The 19,927-nt window shown below is 40.3% G+C and overlaps 1 protein-coding gene and 1 pseudogene across 1 annotated transcript in view; one reads left to right on the plus strand and one right to left on the minus strand.

Moving 5' to 3' along the window:
* Window positions 1-19,927, plus strand: part of FBXO42 (F-box protein 42) — a 185,657-nt gene that overhangs the window by 157,824 nt on the left and 7,906 nt on the right. The gene's annotated exons all lie outside the window — the stretch shown is intronic.
* On the minus strand, window positions 15,587-15,817 carry LOC102868875 (annotated as a pseudogene).

The raw sequence follows: 19,927 nt of genomic DNA on the forward strand, positions 1-19,927 counted from the left end.
GTGGTCTGTTCCACAATCAGCCCCCGGCCTAGTTTTCACAGCTGATATTGAGCTTCTCCAGGGGTTCCTTCCACAGATGTAGTCGATCTGATTCCTATGCATACCATCAGGTGAAGTCCATGTGTATAACCTGCTTTTGTGTCTCCTATAAAATGTATTTGCAATGAATAAGTCATTGATTTTACAAAATTCAATCATATTCTTATAGATTTTGAAATATTTTGCTCAATTTCGTTTTGGCCCCCTTTCTACAAACCTTAGAATCTTGAAACATCATTTTCTTTTTCTCATTATAAATTTCATCAAAGTATATATTGCCTATAAAGTCTTCTGATTGTATGAGTTTTTCTTGAAAAGGTCTGTTACCTCCTGAATTATGAGTGACAGCCCTCTTATGCCCTCTGGATTTTCTAATTCAGATACTAACATGTTATTCTGGGAACTGCCTCTCCAGATTATTCCCCCTCCTGAATGCTGAACTCTTGCTATCCAGGTCAGGCGCTTCACACAATACTGCGGATGTCAGCTGCACCAAGCCAAGACTTGGTCTCTTTCCCAAGGTCCAGCTTTGGTTCTCTCAGTGAAATTCATCCCTTTCACTCCTCATACACAGGCCTACTCAAAAAAGAACCCACACAAAAGAAAGTAGGAGATCAGGTTGGTGGTCGAGCTGGTCTGTCTGGTCCTCTTTTGCCCTCAAGGTAAGTTTTGCCTGAGAAGGACTTTGTATACTGGCTCTGGAGGGGCACACAAATGCCTTCCGTTGTACCTACTCTGAGACAGTGAGCAGGTGTGAAGATTAACATGAGTTGGTGTGGGACCAGAAACCTTAATCTGTACTGATGTTTTTTGACATCATTACTATAAAATAAATAATTTTAAAGTATCTAGGGAAACTATTTGATGCCCCAGTTACAAAGCAGTTTAGACCATGCTGTCTTTTAAGAACAAACCACACTCCAATGCATTCCAGATTTAGATGCGCTAAGTGGACACTCTGCCTAGTGCTTTTCTTCCAGACTCTTTTTTGCTGAATATTGATATATTATGAAGGATGGGCAGTCCCCTCCCATGCAATTAAAACCTACCTCTGAAAACCCACTGGAGGGTTAGCTGTGGGTCAGTTCCAACTCAGAGGCACAACAACAGTGGTTAAGTTGTTCATGCTCCTTATCAGTCCATAGACTCTCTGTGGTGGGCATCATGGGGAACTATTTAACATTACGTATATCTCTGTAGATAAATCTTAAAGTGATTTGCTTAATAAACAATGATTGGAAAATATTTTTTCTTCTCAATTTTGTAGACTTACCTATAAATGAGAACAACCAAAAGCCAGAGAAGTGGTTGTATATTGAACATTTTACTACTCCTTTCATCAAAGCATGATTCAAGAAAAGCTCACTCTGATTCTTATCCTTACACTGCTATTCAAATAAAGAATTCCTTAGATTCCACACCCCTCATCCAAAGGTAGGGCATTGTTATGAAACCATTTTAAGTCAAATTGACATAAAGAAGCAATTACCTATAATTCATATAGGGATGTTATATATATATATATATATATATAAGACCCATAAAATAATCACATAACACATAAAACCTAAAATAATACTAACATATAATGTTCACAGAGCTCAGTGCTGTGATGGCTTGATGAAGCTTGTTGATGCTGTTCTCACTGCTGGCCTGTGACTGCCTCCTTAGTGGCTCATTGCAAAATACACACTGACCTGCTCGTCGGTTCACTTTTTACCTTTTCTCATGATTGTAGACATCCCCTTTGGGGTTTTGTGGGGTTTTTTTGTTTGTGGTGTTGGTTTTGGTTTGGGGTTTTTGGTTTTTGTTTTTAGTTATTTAAAACATGTACTATAGATCTTTTGTAGAGCAAAATTTCTTAAAGTGAACTCTGAAAAATCAGGGGATACCTATATTCATATGTTCAGTAAAAGTCTGAATTAATTCAATGCTAAGAAAAATTACCCAAGACTTGGAGATAGGCCAGAGGATATCTGCATGCCTTTCAGTGACATATATATTGGAGGCTTGCCTAATAGGCTCACCCAAAGCTTATTTAATTCTCTGGGATATGATCATGAAAATGTAGTCCACACACCGTAAGCATCACCTAGAATCTTGTTTAAAATGCAGCTTCTTGGGCCTTGCCCTAGTCCTACTCAATCAGGAACTTTTAGGTAGCACCTAGAAATTTGAATGCCTTCCAGCTGCATAACTGCTCTAAGAGAATGTAGTTTTTTACATGCTGTCTCTTGGTCCCTGGTGAGGTATTCATTAAGCAGTTACACTGCTAACCCAAAAGCCACCCTTGTCTTGGGGTTTGAATCCACTGACCGCTCTGAGGGAGAAAGATGAGCCGTTTATAGCCTCAGAAACCTATTAGAGGGACAGCTATGAGTTGATTTCAACTTAACAGCAATGAGTTACTAAATAAATCCATAAGATTCTTATGCACCTGTTCCGAGTCATCATATTTTCAGTTGCTTCATAAGCATATTGAGGGTTAGACAATAAAGAGCAAGACTGTAGAAGAACTGATACACTTGAATTAGGTTGGTGAAGACAATGAATATGTTGTTGCTAAATGTTGTCAAGTACAACTCATAGCGACCCTATGAACAGCTACCTTAGCCCTACCCTTCTATTAGAGCCCATTTTTTAAGTCACCGTGTCAATTCCGTCTGTTGGGGGTGGGCCGAAGGTCGTCCTCTCCTTTTCTGACCCTCCATCTGCATGATATCTCTTTCCAAGGAGTAGCCTCGCCTAATTACATGTCCAACGTGTGAAAGATGAAACTTCACCATCTTTGCCTCCAGTGAGCACTCTGGCTGCATTTTTTCCCAAATCATACCTGTTTGTTATTTTGGCAGTCCATGAGATATTCTGTACTCTTCTCCAGCACCATAAGACAAAGGTATCAGTTCTTCTGTCATCCTTATTCATTGTCCAGCTCCCTGATGCATAGCAGGTGATTGAAAATACCATGGCCTAAATCGAGTACACCTTAGTCTTCAGACTGACATCATTGTTCTTCATTTTGGAGAGGTCCCTGACAGTGGACTTGCTCAATGCAATACATCTCCTGATTTCCTGACTTCTAGTATTAAGGTCATCAGAATTGGTGGAAGAATCATAAACAACCTGCGTTATGTGATGACACAACCCTGCTTGCTGAAACTGAGGAGGACCTGAAGGGCTTGCTGCAGGTCAAGGGCTGCAGCCTTCAATAGGGATTGAAGCTCAACATCAAGAAGACAAAGATTCTCACCACTGGGCCAATTGGCAGCATCAATATGGATGGTGAAGAGATTGAGATAGTTAACAGTTTTCGTTTACTTGGTTCTACAGTCATCACTCTTGGTAACAGCAGCCAGGAAATCAGGAGACGAATTGGCAAAGTCAGCTGTGAGGGACCTCTCAAGAGTACTGAAGAGCAATGACGTCAGGCTGGAGACTAAGGTGTGCCTGATCCAGGCTATAGTCTTCGCAGTTACGTGCTATGCATTGGAGAGGTGGACAGTGACTAGGGATGAAAGAAAGAGAATTGATGCTTTTGAGCTCTGGTGCTTTAGAAGAGTGTTGAATATACCATGGACTGCTAGGAGAACAAACAGGTTTGTTCTGGAAAGGGTGAAGCCAGAATGCTCCTTGGAGTCAAGGATTCATCACCTTCATCTGACATAATTTGGGAATGTTGCAAGGTGATCATTGGAGAGGGACATCATGTTTGGGAGAGTGGAGGGACAGCACAGGAGAGGAAGACCCTCGATGAGATGGATCAATTCTGTGAGTGGAGTGGTGGGAATGAGTGTGTTTGAGACGGCGAGGTTGGCACAGGATAGAACGGCGTTTAGGGCTCTTGTACATAGGGTCGCTGTGAGTCACAAGCGACTTGATGGCACATAACAAAAACAATAGCAATATTAAGGGTGTTGATTGTTTATTCAAGCAAGATGAAATAATTGAGAGCTTCAATTTTTTTCTCCTTCATATTGATGATTGATGTTCCAGTGGTGAGGACCTCTCCTTTCTTGATGTTGAGCTGTAATCCATATTGATGGTTCTAGTCCTTGATCTTCTGCAGCATTTCATACTCACTTGCAGCAAGCAAGGTTGTGTCCTGTGCATAACATAGGCTGTTGAGGGAGTCTCTTTCCATTCCTGATGTCATATTCATCATAGATTCCAATTTCTTGAATTATTTGCTCAGCATACAAATTTAAAAGATACAGAGAGGATACAGTCCTGATGCACACCTTTCCTGATTTTAAACCAAGCATTGTCTCTTGCTCCATTCAGACAGTAGCTTCTTGATCTAGGTATAGATTGCTCTCATGAGAACAATTAAGTGTTTTAGGATTCACATTCTTCTCAATGTTAGCCATAATTTTGTTATGATCCACACAGTCAAATACCTTCTCATAGTCAATAAAACACAAATAGACATTCTTCTGGTACTCTCTGCTTTCAGCCAGGATCCATCTCACCTCAACAATGATTTCCCTGGTGCTACAGCCTGTTCTAAACCCACCTTGAACGTCTGGCAATTCTCTGGATGATCTTCAGCAACATTTTATTTGTATGTGATACTAATGATAACGGGGTGGGATGGGGGGGTTTGGAGAAAAGTGCAACAGTGAATGAAGGGAAATCCAAAGTCTGTAAATTTTCATTAAAATTAATAACAAAAAAATTAAAAACGGAAAAAATTATAATTATTTGGTAATTTCCATATTCTGTTGAATCACCTTTTCTTTTTTTAAGTGTGTGTGTGTGTGTGTGTGTGTGTGTGTGTGTGTGTGTGTGTACTGACAAATTGGGTCCGCCTGGTATAGGAGGAGATTATCCCTTCTTCTCCAGCAGAGCATCTGGTGGATTCAAACCATGCACCTCTGGGATTGCAGCACAGCTTCTTGCCACTAGGCCACCAGAGCTCCCCGAATCACCTTTCTTGAGAATGGGAACAAATACGGATTTATTTCAGTGGGTCAGCCAGGTAGTAATCCTCCAAATTTCCTGGCATAAATTGGTGAGCATATCCCAGGCTGCATCTGTTAGTTGAAACATGTCACTTGGTATTCCATTTATTTCTGGGGCCTTTTTTTTTTTTTTTTTTTTTTTTTTTGCCAGTTCAGTGCAGCTTGATTATATCTTTCATTACCATTGGCTCTTATTCATAGGGTATTTTCTGAAATTTTTCAATGTCAACTAATCCTTTTTGGTACAGTGATTCTTGTGTATTCCTTCCTTCATCCTTTGATCATTCCTAGATCTTTCAAGATTGTGCCTGTAGCATCTTTCAGTATTCTAACTGGAGGCTTGAATTTGTTTTTCAAACTCTTTCGGCTTAAGAAATCCCAAGCAAGCTCTTCCCTGTTGATTCTCTGATTCCAGCTCTTTGCACGTTTCATTAAAATATTTTGCATTATCTCCTTGACCAGCCCTTGGAAATCTTCTGTTCATCTCTTACGTTTGTTTTAGCTTCTCGACATTCTAATGTAATTCTCATAATCTCTTCTGACATCTATTTTGATTTATTTTTTCTTCCTTCTTTATGGAAGCAGGAGTGGCATCCACTTCCTAAACAGCATGCCTCTGTAAACTCTATGAACTTTGAGAAAGGACAATGGTTATAGAAAGGCTTTCAGGCCTTTTGTTTATAGGGTCACTATGAGCCGTTCTTAACTCAATAGCAATCAACAATAAACCTCCTTTATAATAGACTATATTGTAAAGAGACCAGGGATGGCACTTCTGGCCTCTATTAATTCTACAGAGGGAACTGTCCGCATCAGCAGCATTCACAGTACAAAGCTGAATCCTATGAGGTCAGACATAGCCCCCATGCTACCATAACTAGTTCTACTATATTTAACACCAACCCATAGCTCTTAACCACTCTAACTACCAGGTATGAAATCTGTTGCAAAAGTTATACAAGTCTTGTAGAACTCTCCTCACAATTATGAGATTTATTAGGGACGTTAATAGATGACAATTCAGGTTGGCCACAGGATACAATTCTTTGGCAAAAACAGCTTCTCAAATGTGCTCACAGGCCCTTCAGCCTCATATCTTTAGGCCACTGTTACAAAGCTCTCTTTGTCCTGCCAATTATGATACCTCCGTGACAGTCCTTCATAAATTTGCATAAAGGCCCTTTGTTTTGACTCCATGGGGTGGCAGTCCCAGGCCAGCTCTGTCTCCTGTTGGTCTCTGATTCGCTGCTGCTGCTGCTGCTGCTGCTGCTGCTCTCATGTAGGTCCTGGTTTGACTGGGCAGAGATCTCTAATCCCAAAGGACATTTACTGCCTCATTTGCTGCTTCTTCCTTGCTTGTAGTGAGATTTTCAATTTCTGCAATTGATTCTGTTCATTTAAGCCTGGTGGGAAGACGAAACTGACCCCTCATTGGGAAACTACATATCCTCTTATAGCCCAGCAACATGGGGAGTCAGAGGCAATGGCTTAGGAGAGGCCTTGTGAACAGTGACACCACACATGCACTGCCCAAAGAACTGACAAATCCTAGAGGAAGGACAACCAAAATGCCCTGGAGAGACAAGAATGGTGAAACTGCATCTCGCATACTCTGGGCATGTTGTCAAGCAGTGCCAATCCATGAAAAAGACAGCATACTGGGAAAAGCAGAGGGTCAGTGAAAGAGAAGAAGATCCTCAAATTGGGAGATTGACCATGGCAGAGATAGTGAGGATGGTGCAGAATAGGACGAGGTGTTTGATCTGTTTGTTCATGGGGTCACTGGGAGTTGTGGTTGACTCAAAGACGCATAACAACAATGTTCATATTCTCTTTAAACCAATAGATAGAGGGAGAAAGTGAGACTGTAAATGACTTCATCTTACTTGGATCCACAATCAGTACACTTGGTACCACCGGTCAAGAGATCAGGAGATGTATCACAATGGGAAAGTCAGGGACCTGTTCAAATTATTGAGGAACAGTGATATCAGTTTAAAAGAACTGAGGTGTTCCTGATTCTGGCCATAATCTTTCCAGTCACTTGCTATGCTTCTGAAAGCTGGAAAAGGCAGAAGAATTGATGCTTTTGAACCGTAGTTTGGAGATGAGTGCAGAAGATCCCATGGACTGACAAAAGAACAGATAAGTCTTGGAGAAGGTGAAGCCGGAGAGCTTCTTAGAAGAATGATGATGCTTTGTCTAACATACTTTGGGCACGTTGCCAGGAGAAGTTTTTCCTTGGAGAAGGACATTATGCTTTTAAAGGTAGAGGGACAGTGAAGGAGAGGAAGACCCTCAACTAGGTGGATTCACACACAGTGACTGTAGTAGTGGGCTTGAGTTGTGCAGATATTGTGACGATGACACAAGGCAAGACAGGGTTCAGATCTGTTGTTCCAAGCATGATGCCTTTCTTTAAGGACTGGTCTCTCCTAGTGGCATGCCCAAAGTATGTGAAGTTTCACTACTCTTCCTTTTAAGGAACATCCTGGCTGCACTCTCTCCAAGACATACTTGTTTCTTCTTTTGACAGTCCATAAGATATTTAGTGCACTTTTCCAGCATCACAACTCAAAGGCATTCTTCTTCTGTCATCTTTATTTTCATGGCTTGGATCTGGCCCTCCTTAGTCTTTAAAATGACATTCTCACTCTTCAGCACTTTGAGAAGTCCGTGACCAAAGTCTTTCCCAGTATTTTATTTTTCTGACTTCTGGTAGATGAAATTGTCAAAAATGTCAGTCTTTTCTCTCCCTCATGATTTTACCTGTTGACTCTGTGGTTAGGATTTTTGTTTGGTTTTATTTCTTTTACCGTATTTGTCCTTGTAGGACTGAGTTGATCTGCTCAGCATAATGCTCTTTAGTCCCTCTCAAGCTAGGTAATAATTTTATATTGGTTTACATACAGAGTTCATAAAGTTCATATACATTGCTTTTCACACTGGACCTTTCCCCTTTACTTTACCAATTCCTCCTTCCACCCATCAAATTGTGCAACCCATGTTTAAGTGCTCCCTCCCCTCCTTGGATCCGCATACACGCTCTACAGTAACGGTCCTGTACAGTATTTGTCTTTATAAGACTGAGTTAGTTCACTCAGCATAATGCCCCCAAGTCCCTCCCATGTTAAATAATAATTTACAAAATCATTGCTCCTATGTGTTGCATAGTATTCCATTGAGTGAATGTACCATAATTTCTTAATCCATTTGTTTTTTGGTTGGGCATTTGGGCTGTTTCCATGCTTTTGCTATGGTGACTAAAGCTGCCATGAACATTTAGTGTACAAGTCTCTGTTTGTGCCTCAGTTGTCATTTTCTCAGGTTATGTTCCAAGCAGTAGAATAACTGGGTCATATGGAATTTCTTTGTCCAACATTTTGAGGAAATGTCAGACTGCCTTTAAGAGTGGTTATACCATTTTACAGTCCCACCAACAATGTATAAGAGTTCCTATTTCCCAACAAGGATTTTTGGTTTTTTTATGTTGAAGTGTAATCCATGCAGAAGGCTGTAGTCCTTTATCTTTTGCAGCAAGTATTTAAAGTCTTCCTCTTTTCAGCAAGCAAGGTGTCTCATCTACATAACGCAGGTTGTAACAAACTGAAAATATCCTTTCCCAGAGGCAAGCTCTCACTTTCTCTTATCCATGCTGTTTATTTAAAATTAGAATACTTTGGTTGTTTTAAGTTAAATACACACAGTATACTGCCTAGAAAATATGAGTAGCAATTCTGTTTTGGGGACTGCAAGTGATAGAAAGTAGTGGGATTGTGTGCTTGCCTCTTATCTGGCATTTGGCTATAGATCAGGCAGTTGGTACTAAAGCTCTGTGAGTCCCATACTGCTTCTGGAATCCTTGAAACACCCTTTCTTTTTTTTTAATTTAAACACATGAGAGAACAAAAGTTAGGCCATGTTCATACCTAAATCCAAATGTCCAAAGAACGATTTTAACTCTTTACTTGCAGTGATACTTAAGATTGGACTTTTCAATTTAGAGAATAAAATTTGCCTTTTCTCCCCCAATTTTCAGGAGACATGTAGAACAATACTTGCCATTTTATGAACACTGTGTGTTAGCTACTACTGCTTAAAGAAATAATATTAATAAATGATAGTATGAAATGTAAACGGACTTTTTAAAAGTCATGCATAAAATGTAAGCATTCTTTGTTTTCAGTGCTTCTTTTATTCTCAAACAGTTCAGTTGCTCCTCTGGTCCTGTGTTGTGTGTGTAAGAAACTGCAGTCGTGAGAAAGTGACACAGAAGCCAGAATTGGGAATAGCTTCACTGTTTTGCCAGCTTCTTTACAAATGTAAACAAGAATGCCTTTAGCTCTTCCCACTGTCTTTCACATGTGAAATTTTCTTCTGACTTCATAGAAACCTTGGGAAACATCTGAACCAATTAGCAGTTTCAGGGAATGTTAGTTCTGTTGCTGAGGGTGCTTATCTGATTGTTCTGTTTCCCACAGCTGCCTTTTGGCTTATGCCTCGTTTAGAAATTTGCTCCATTGATCATATCTGCTGTATCGTTAGGAGACCGTTGGTATGTGTGGGGAATGGAACCTAAGAGGATAGCCATTGGCTCTGGAAGAATAGACTCTTGTACCCAAGTTCAAGATCAGCACTTTTGGTATGTTTGGTGCTTGTTGACAGCCTCATGCAATTGGCATCCTTTCTCCTCCACCGCTGTGATACAACGATACATAGACTGTGTTCAGAAGCCCAGTGGCCTCTTTACTTGGAAGCAGACCCGGAAATCTAGTAAGATAAAACCTTCATTGGTAGGCTTTCTTGATGGGATGGAGTATTTGTTTCATCCCTGCATGATGGTGCACCTTTTAGCTATGGCAAATCTACTGTTGACAAAGTAGTCATTGTCTAAAACTTCCTGTCAGTCAGTCACTGTGTATGCTCTGGACAAGTCTGCTGTCAGGTACGTCTATAAAATACTGTAGAGCAATGATTGTTTGAAGACTAAGATGCATCCCATTCAGGCCATTGTCTTCTCATTCATTTGCTGTGCATCTGAAAGCTGGACAATAAATTAAGATGAGAGAATTGCCCTTGAACTGCCAAAAGAAAATCAGGTATGTTTTGGAAAAAGTGCAGCCAGAGTGCTTCTTGGAGGCAAAGATGGTGAAGCTTCATCTCTCATATATTGGACAAGTTGCCAGGAGAAGCTCTTCCTTGGAAAGGAACATCATGCTTGGAAGGGTAGGGAGTCAGTCAAAGAGAGGAAGACCCCCAACAAGGTGGATTGACACAGTGATTATTAACAGTGGGCTCAAGTGTGTCAGAGATGATGACGATGGCCCAGGATAGGACAGGGTTCAGATTCTGTTGGCAGTGAACTGCTCTTTGTAGCAATGATACAACTATCATTGGTATCTCCTAGCTGAACTAATTATATTCAGGGTTTTTGTTAAATCCTTTCCCTCTTTCATGCTTTCTGGCCTGGCCAATTTTTTTGTCACTTTTACACATTCAAGTAGGGGAAACACAGTTAATTTAAGTTTTAGTATGGTCTGATAAAATGCCCAAAGCATGTGAAGCAAAATCTCACTATTTTGCTTTTTTTTTTTTTGGTTAACAAATAATCCTTTATTGAGATATTTTCATCTGTAGTTCCTTAGCTAGCTGGGCATTCCACAGCACCACTGTTGATGTCTTCTATGATGTCATGAGGGTGACGGCCATCAACATTGCAGCCCACAGATTGGGCAGTTCCCAGGATCTCTTTAATAGTTCTAGAGAGTTCTCTGGCTAAAGACCAGTGTCGCATCTGCCCGGCAATGCCAACAATCTCATCAAAAGTGATATTTCCACTGTGCTTATTATTTTTCTGCTTCTTTCTGTCCCAGGGTGGTTCCTTTAGGGTTTTGATGATCAGGGCAAAGGCAGAAGGCACCACTTCAATCTGGGCCTGTCTGTTCTGAATCGTCAGTTTCACTGTAATCCTTAGTCCCTGCCAGTCACCGGTGGCCTTGGCAATGTCATCACCAACCTTTTTTGGAGACAGACCCAGGGGGCCGATCTTGGGGGCCAGAGCGGAAGTGGCACCGACTTCCCCACCGGTACACCTCAGGTACACGACTTTAATCTTGTTGGGATCGAACTTGGGCGGCATGGCGGAGGCGGCTGGTGTCGGATGAACCCGGATGCGGGACGACCGAAGAAAGTTGCACCGAGGCCTCCTCCAAGCCAAAAGCCGAAAGCTATTTTGCTTTTAAGGAACATTCTGGCTATCCACAAGTTCAAGTCTTTATAAACGTCACTCTATGTATGTAGCATGCGCCCTCTTGTGGCACTGTGTGCTAAATGGCTAACTGAAGGTAATTTTTTTAAACCCACCAGCTCCTCCTTGATACAAAAATGAAAACAGTTGACTCTTGTATAGATTTACAGCCTTGAAAATCCTAGGAATAGTTTTCTACTATTAAAGATCTACCTACAAAGTTCTACCTATTAAAGATCACTGTGAGTTGGAATTGACTAGACAGCATTGGGATGTATACTCATGTGTATGGCTAATTCGTGGTAACTTCTGTATTGCTTTATCATAACAATAATGGGAAATATTTTAATTTCATTACATGTTTAAAGTTAGCCAGTCTTCACCACCATCCTAGAAATTAGATGCTCTTTCATTTTATAGATAAGGAGACTTGGGCAAAAAAATATTTGGCAAGTGGTCAGTTTCACTTATTGAAAGTGGCAAGATTAGGATCTTATAGAAAGGATCTGATATAGTCTATCCCCTTAACAGTAGTAGTTCCTTGTCTTACATCCTTGGTACTAATTGTGATTTGGAACTAGACTTTTTGAGGCTTTAGGGTGCAAATACAGTGCATCTTCTTTTATTCTGCATCTGGTAGAGTAGGAGGTGGTGGTGTTACGTAACGTTGAGTTGATTCTGACCCTCTGGCAAGTCTTCAGAGGCAGTAAATTGCACAAGATTGGATTGCCCATCTTTCTTCCTCAGAGCAGTAGGTAGATTCAAACCATGTACCTTTGGGTTGGCCATGCAACTCCATATCACTAAGCCACTAGAGCTCCTAGGGTATGAATAGCATCTTATAATCAAACTTACTAATATTTTACATAAACACAAGTATTTGTAATATTGGATCAGAAGAAGAATCAGTGAAGTCCAGATTCATTGCCGTTGAGTTGGAACCAGCTCATAGCCCGTCCTCCTGTGGGTTTTCAGTCTTAGCTTAAACAGGAGATTGCCTTCTTTCTCTCTCGGAACTCTTATGCCTTTGAACTTCCCGCGAGGCACCACCTTTATTTAGGTTAGGTTAGCCGAGCAACTGCCAATGGACTTTGCCACCAGAGCTTCCTCTGGTGCATAATCAGTGAGAAGACTATAAAGACTAAAGACTCATATCATTTCAGGTTGCATTTCTCACTAAATGGAGTTGGAAAATATTTTCTTTTCAGAGTTCTGAGGACTTTGAAATTTCTAATAATGAATTGAGGATCTATACTGCATAGAGCTTCTCATGTAGGCTTTAATCAAATGGAATAAATTTAGGGAGGAGTAAGAAAAAGCAGTTATGTTGGATTCACATTTTTCTTTCAAAAAACTCAAATAGCTTTGTTTTTCCCTGATCACTATGTGAAGTATTATCTTTTGCAAAGTTTAGCCAGTATATAAAATTTTTTATAAAGAAATAAAAATAATTTCTAATCTTACCATTCAGAGAGATCAGTTTTCCATAGTGTCTTCATATGTAAACATACAGAGGAAAAGTCAATTACTTTTACTCGTTGTCATCGAGTCTGCTCTAACTCACATAGAGACGCTCCATGGGGTTTCCAGGGTGATATATTTTTCCTGGAGACTTTCTCATCTTTTTCTCATGGAGCAGCTAGTGAATTCAAAACACCAGCCTTTCAATTAGCAGCCTGATACATTACATACTTAGACTACCAGGACTCCTTAGATTAAAGCAGGCTCGATTTGCCTGGACCCAGACTACTTCTTTGCCACTAGTTGGACAGGTGGTCTTGAAAAAAAATAAACTTAGCTTTTCCTGTGAGCGGCTTCAGGTAATCTGCCAACATGGTTCACTACTCGCTTGATCCGGAAAACCCCACAAAATCATGCAAATCCAGAGGCTCAAATCTCCGGGTCCATTTTAAGAACACCCGAGAAACTACCCAGGCCATCAAGGGTATGCATATCCGGAAAGCCACCAAGTATCTGAAATATGTCACTTTGCACAAGCAGTGTGTGCCCTTCCGACGATACAACGGTGGAGTTGGTAGATGTGCCCAGGCCAAACAGTGGGGTTGGACACAGGGTCGGTGGCCCAAAAAGAGTGCCGAGTTTTTGCTGCATATGCTTAAAAACGCCAAAAGTAATGCTGAACTTAAGGGTTTAGATGTTGATTCTCTGGTCATTGAGCATATCCAGGTGAACAAAGCTCCCAAGATGCGCTGCCACACATACAGAGCTCATGGTCGGATTAATCCCTATATGAGCTCCCCCTGCCATATTGAGATGATCCTTACTGAAAAGGAACAGATTGTTCCTAAACCAGAAGAGGAGGTTGCCCAGAAGAAAAAGATCTCCCAGAAGAAACTGAAGAAACAAAAACTTATGGCTCAAGAATAAATAAGTCATTAAATAAAATTAAAACTTTAAAAAAAAATAAACTTAATCACTCTGTGCCTCATTTTTCTCATTCATAGCATGGAGGTTTTAATGATACCTGCCTTGTAAGGTTTTTGGCAGGTGTAAATGAACTCATGTATGTGTAAACAGTGCCTTACTTAGCATTATGCCCATCGACTGATAGCAATTATTAATAGAATAATGGACACCCTTTCAAGTCTCAAGATAGTTAAGTATAATACTTTCCCAGGCCCCTGTGCTTTCAGTAAAAGTTGATAGAGCAATTGATTTCCCTTCAATCATCCATACACATTTCCACTTACGGCATTAATTATAGTCCTCACATTGTAACAGCACTCTTCCCACTTTTTCCTGGTGATTCTCACTTTCCTTCTTCCACCTACCCTTCCCCGCCCTGCATTCTGAGCTGTCTCCAAGGGCAAGTACTGCCCTTTTGCTCTAGTATGATTGATTGTTTTAGGGAGTGAATACCTTCTGGTGTAACTCTTCATCCTATATAAGCATGTCTTTTATTTAGTTGAATCATAATGGTGAATTTGGTTCTTGGCTCAGAGATTTACTGAGGGCTGTAGTCTTGGAGGCTCTACTCATTTCTATTACACTATCAAACCTGGTCATTTTTTGGTCATTTTGAATTTTGTTAAACACTTCTCTCACTCTATCTAGAATGCTCTACTATGATCCCTTTGTAAGTGGTCAGAAGTGGTAGCCAGGCAACACTCAGTTTTTCTGGTTTTGGAGTTGTTATATACTGTCTGGGTGGAACTGACTCATAGCTGATACAGGCTTTCAGAGGCAGTTAATTGGACAGGAGAAAGTTGCCCATCTCCCTCCTGCGGAGAGGTTAGTGAATTTGAACCACATGCCTTTGGGTTGGCACTGCAACTACTTCTCACTAAGCCACCAGAGCTTAGGGGTTAGAGCTCATGTGGTTCATTAATCATTTGAACAAATCATTTCCATGATTCCTTGTCTGTGTCTTTTGCTCCTTTTTGCTCTGAACAGGAAGAAAGTAGTAGTTGTGCCTTAGATGACTTTTTGCAAGATTTTAAGACCCTAGTTGCTGCTCAACAAAGTAGGATATAAATCTTTGTCTTCGTATACTGTGTTGTGCCAGTTGGCCCTTCTGTCCCCTAAAAGTATTATCCTGAGGCCCTCAGACCAGGACTCATTCCCTTAGTGTGTTTGTTTATGATTAAGAAGTTTCTATAATCTTGCCACCTCTTGGCTCTGCCACATAAGTACAAATATGCATATAAAACTGTCATTCAGCAAACCTGTGTACGGTCATGAATATAGTCCCTTTCACCAGCTCATTCTGTTTATCTTGCCTGTCTGATTATATGAACCCTTCTAGATAAATGCTGTATTATTAAAAGGGCAGGATTTTGCATGCAGTGATGTTTGCTTGTGCTCTCTCTCTTTCTCATTAGCTGAGAGTTCTGACTCAGCACTGACCGTTCTCTGGGTTTCCAAGTCTGTAAATTGCAGAGGATTAGACAGACTACGCAGCTTTCTCAGAGCTGCTGGTGTATTCCAACCAGTTTGAGTTCACAGCACACCTCTCAGGATTACACCACCAGTGCTCCCTAAACTTTCTGATAGCTATTTTTTTTTGTAAAATCAAAGTACTACTTTTTTAAATGAGTTATTTTATACAGTATGAACATCAATATAATTACAATTGTAAAAAAACTTTTATAACAAGGATGGATTGATTTTCAGATTTCCAAATCAGAGTCAACTGTACATTTACACAGAATTGTCTTTGCAATGAAGCCCAAAAGGGAACAGCATAAAAATGAGAGTTTCTGTAGCCCCTTTATTTTTACTGATCAGCAGTTTGTTAGAAAAGCAGCTGCAGGTTTGTTACCTAAGGTATGAGACAGTAGAAGAGTCAAAGGTGTCATGGATTCACCTGTAAACAACCTTATGCTTGAACACCAACCAATTCTGGAGGAAGTGGAGTCTTAGGATGTTAGCTCTCAAAGTGCTGCTTGAAGGTCTTAGGGTCTGGCATTTGTGTCCTACAGACAGTGCAGGTATATATTAAAGCAGCTTTGGCGGCAGCCTTTTGATCACGGCCTTGTTTCTTCTTTTGTCCAGCTTGCTTTTTGGCATTTTTCTGCTGAGACTGAATCTTCTGCTGCCCACGAGCCATAGCCATATCCAGGCTGGGACAGTCTTGCGGAGAGACCGCCGGGAGGGAAAGGAAGAGGGGACGCGCACTGAGCACTGCTTCGGCCTCCTCCACCCGCCAAGAAGGGGAAAGGGGAGAGCCCTCTCATAGCTTTTTATAATAGTAGTTACTTGTTTGCTTATTGCAATAGAATTCAAACTGACTCATAGCTGACCCTTCAGCCAGTTTTCAGAGGCTGTAAATCATACAAGAGATTCGTCATCTTTCTCCTTCTGAGCAGCTAGTAGATTTACTCCACGTGCTTTTGGGTGGCAGCAAAATTCCTTACCCACTAGGCCACCAGAGCTCCCATAATAGTGGTAGAATCATACAATATTTGTTCTTCTACAAATTGTCTGATTTCACTCAAAATATCCTGAAGATCCATCTATGTTATGTGATGTTTCAAAAATTCTTCCTTATTCTTTAAGATTGCATTGTATTTCATTGTGTGTATTTATCCATTCATCAAAGAACAACAGTGTTAGTCTAGAGACTAAGGTGCCCCTGACCCAAGCCATGGTCTTCATAATTACTTGCTATACAACAGAGATCTGGACAGTGTCTAAAGATGATAGAAAAAGAATTGATGCCCTTGAGTTGTGGTGCTGGAGAAGAATCTTGAACATACTATATACTGCTAGAAAACAAACAGGTCTGTCATGAGAGGGTGGAACCAGGCTACTCCTTGAAGAAAGAATTTTAAGCTCTATCTCATACTTCTCACAGTAACTTGGTATGTTTCCGGAAGGACCATTCCTTAAGAAAGGGACATCATGCTTGGAAAGGTAGAGGTACAGCGTAAGAAAGGAAGACCCTGTATGAGATGGATTGACTCAGTGCCTAGGGTAATGGGGGTAGGTGTGTAGGAGACAATGAAATTGATTCAGGATAGAGCAGGGTTCAGAGCTGTTATACATAGGGTAATTATGAGTCACAAGCGACTTGGCGACTATAACAACAACAACATTGATAAGCACTTTGGATGTTTCTGTCTCTTTGCTGTTGTGAATAATGCCATGAACATGGGTGAGCCTACACCTGTTTGTTGCATCTATTTTTGAAATTTGTAATTATAGTGAAATGTTTAAAAAGCCTGTTGGGTTTTATTTTAACCATTCATATATGTGTTATTTTTTTATATACATTTTATTTTATGACATTAATTACAATACTTAAAATGCAATTGTACTTTCCCTACTTTATCTTTTATTTCTCATTTCCATTAATCCCTCTATCCTATCCCTTCCTGTCATGAGGGCTTTATCATTGGGCAGATGCTGTTTTTTTGACCTTATTTGGTTGGTTATTCTAAGGAATGAGCTCCTCTCTGGTCACATAGGCCTGTTTGCTGTTTGGCTTACACTAGACTGTGGAGATGAGTGTTGTCCCAAGTATGAAAGGTGACTGAGAGCCACAGCCTTAGAGGAGACTCTACCAGTCTCTATTGAAACAGTAAGTCTGGTTGGTTGGCTGGTTGTTTTTCTCTCTTTTCTTTTTTATTATTGGATATTTTTTCTTTTTCATTAATTTTAATGAAAGTGTACAGAGACTTAGGGTTTCCAGTTATTCATTGTTGGACTTTTCTCCCTACTTCCCCACTCCCCCCAATTCACTCTTCTCCTTGAAAAGAAAGAAAAATTCTTTCATTGTTATACAGTCCCTCCCCCCCAAGTCCACTCCATTATGCAGCCTTCACTCTGGACTTCTGTAATGACAAGAATACCCATTCATATATCCTTTGTAAACAGTTCTTTCCCTCATCTGTTTCAATGCAATATACATCATTCCTCCCCTCCTTTTCTGTCTTCCCTCAACCCTGATGTCCCGTTTTAAAACAGTGGCTCTATGCAATATTTGTCCTTTTGTGACTGAGATATTTCACTCAGCATAATGTCTTCCAGGGTCATCCATTTTGCATAATATTTCATGAGTTCCTTGTTTTTCAATTCTGCATAATATTCCATTGTGTGAATATACCAGAGCTTTTCTATCTGTTCGCTTGTTGATAGGCACTTGGGTTGTTTCCAGCTCTTTGCTATTGTGAACAAAGCCGCAATAAACATGGGTGTGCATATATCTGCTTGGATGGCAGTTACGGTTTCTTTAGGGTAAATTCCCAGCTGTGGAATTGATGGGTCAAATGGTATCTCTATTTGCAGTTTTTTGAGAAAGTACCATACAGCCTTCCATAGTGGTTGCACCATTTTACACTGCCACCAATAGTGAAGGGTTCCAGTTTCTCTGCAACCTCACCAGCATTTGATGTTTGCTGTTCTGCTAAATTTTGCTATTCTTACTGGGTGAGATGATATCTCATAGTTGTTTTGATTTGCATCTCTCTTAGAGCTAGGGATTTTGAACATTCTTCCTGTGTTTGTTCGCCATCTGAATGTCTTTTTTGGTGAAGTGTCTGTTCATATCCTGTGCCCATTTTTTAATTGGGTTATTTACCTTTATCTTGTTGTGGTGTTTCTTTTCCTTTTTTTTAGTTTTGCCCCACATTTCCTCCCACTTATTCTTAATCTTCTACTATTATAAGCTCTTCTAAAGTGGTCAACTGCGGTAGTGAGGCATCTTCTAGTTCTTCTGGTCTCATGGTTGTACAAGTTGAGGTTGATGTGGTCCTGAAGTCTTTTTGAACTAATTGTTTGAGTACATCTTTGCTTTTTCTTCCCTCCTCTTTGATTCAGACAGGGAGAGACCAGTAGTAGCACCGTGGAGGGCTGCTTTTAAGAGTCCAGTCACTACTTGAAGTAGGATGTAGAACATTGTCTTATGGACAGTGTTGTGCCTATTGACTTTAATGTCTTCCAGTAGTGGTCCCAAGACCTCAGAACCAGCAGTTCATTCCGTCCGGGTGTTTGGTTATGGTTAAGAAGCTTACAAAGCATTTTCCCCTGTTGGCTTTGCTATATAGATGGTTGTATTTACAACATATACTTTGTTAAATGTAGAAATACCATCTGCCAAACCTGTGTATGGTCATGAGTGTAGTCCTTTTTACCTCCTCGAATCCATTCATCTTGCCTGTCTCTGCATCTATGCCTGCTGTTGGCGCTTTCTCTTACATACCTCTCTGTGTCTTCCTTTTCTTTTTTTTCCCTTAGGTTACATAATAGTCATGTGCTTGCTGGACCAAAACATTTCTTTTTCCAACTTTTTAAAAATTTTATATTGGTTTCTTTTTCCAACTTCTTAAGCATATGCAAGCTGTTTTCCATGATATGATGTACCATTACGGTTTTTAGTGATCACACAGTATCCTTTTTTTGAGGGGGTCGGGGGAGCTAGGCCTTGATTTATTTAAGCACTTCTAGTGACCATCTCAGTGTTTCTTGGAGGCAGTATGGTAACACTCTGTCTCACATACATGCATGTTCCTTGGAGGGGCTATTCTTTAGAGAGGGACATATGCTTGGAAAGGTGAAGAGAGAGCAAAGGAAAGGAAGACTGTCAACCAGGTGGATTGACACAGTGACTGCAGCAGTGGGCTCGAGTGTCTCAGAGATTATGAGCCTGGAGCAGATCTGTTGTTTGTCCGGTGGCTGTGAGTTGTACTCTGCTTTATGGCACCTAACAACAACAATGACCATCCCTGATTTATTTTTTTTTTAATCATTTCCCAGTTATCTCATTAGAATTAAATCTTACAAATGGAATTGATTCACAGCACATGAATTTTGGGGTTTTTTAAAAATTTTAAAATTTTTATACTGATCACCCAATTTACACTTAAATCCTATTTTTGTTTATTTTAATATCTGGCTGTTTTGGGGGATCTTTGACCTGCTGCTTGCCTTTGTCCACTTGATTCTCAAAATCAGGATCCCAGTATCTCAAATACAGTCTGTATTCAAGTTCACAGTGTGGGACGGAGGGGGAGAGGGGAGAATGAGAGAGAGAGAATCTTTCCAAATGTTTCATAGTATTTCTAAGTTCTTAGAAGTTAACAAAAACTTGAAAAGTTCACAAATACTTTTTGGATGAAAATAGCATTTTTAACTAGATCATTGCATTAGTTAAGTTTTCTAGTTAGACTAGGAGACTTTCCCCCAGGGAAAACTTGAACCAGAAATCCCAAGACCCCAT

Source organism: Elephantulus edwardii, unplaced genomic scaffold (genome assembly GCF_000299155.1).
Source record: "Elephantulus edwardii isolate Elephantulus edwardi_28Jun2011 unplaced genomic scaffold, EleEdw1.0 scaffold00028, whole genome shotgun sequence".
Lineage (NCBI taxonomy): Eukaryota > Metazoa > Chordata > Mammalia > Macroscelidea > Macroscelididae > Elephantulus > Elephantulus edwardii.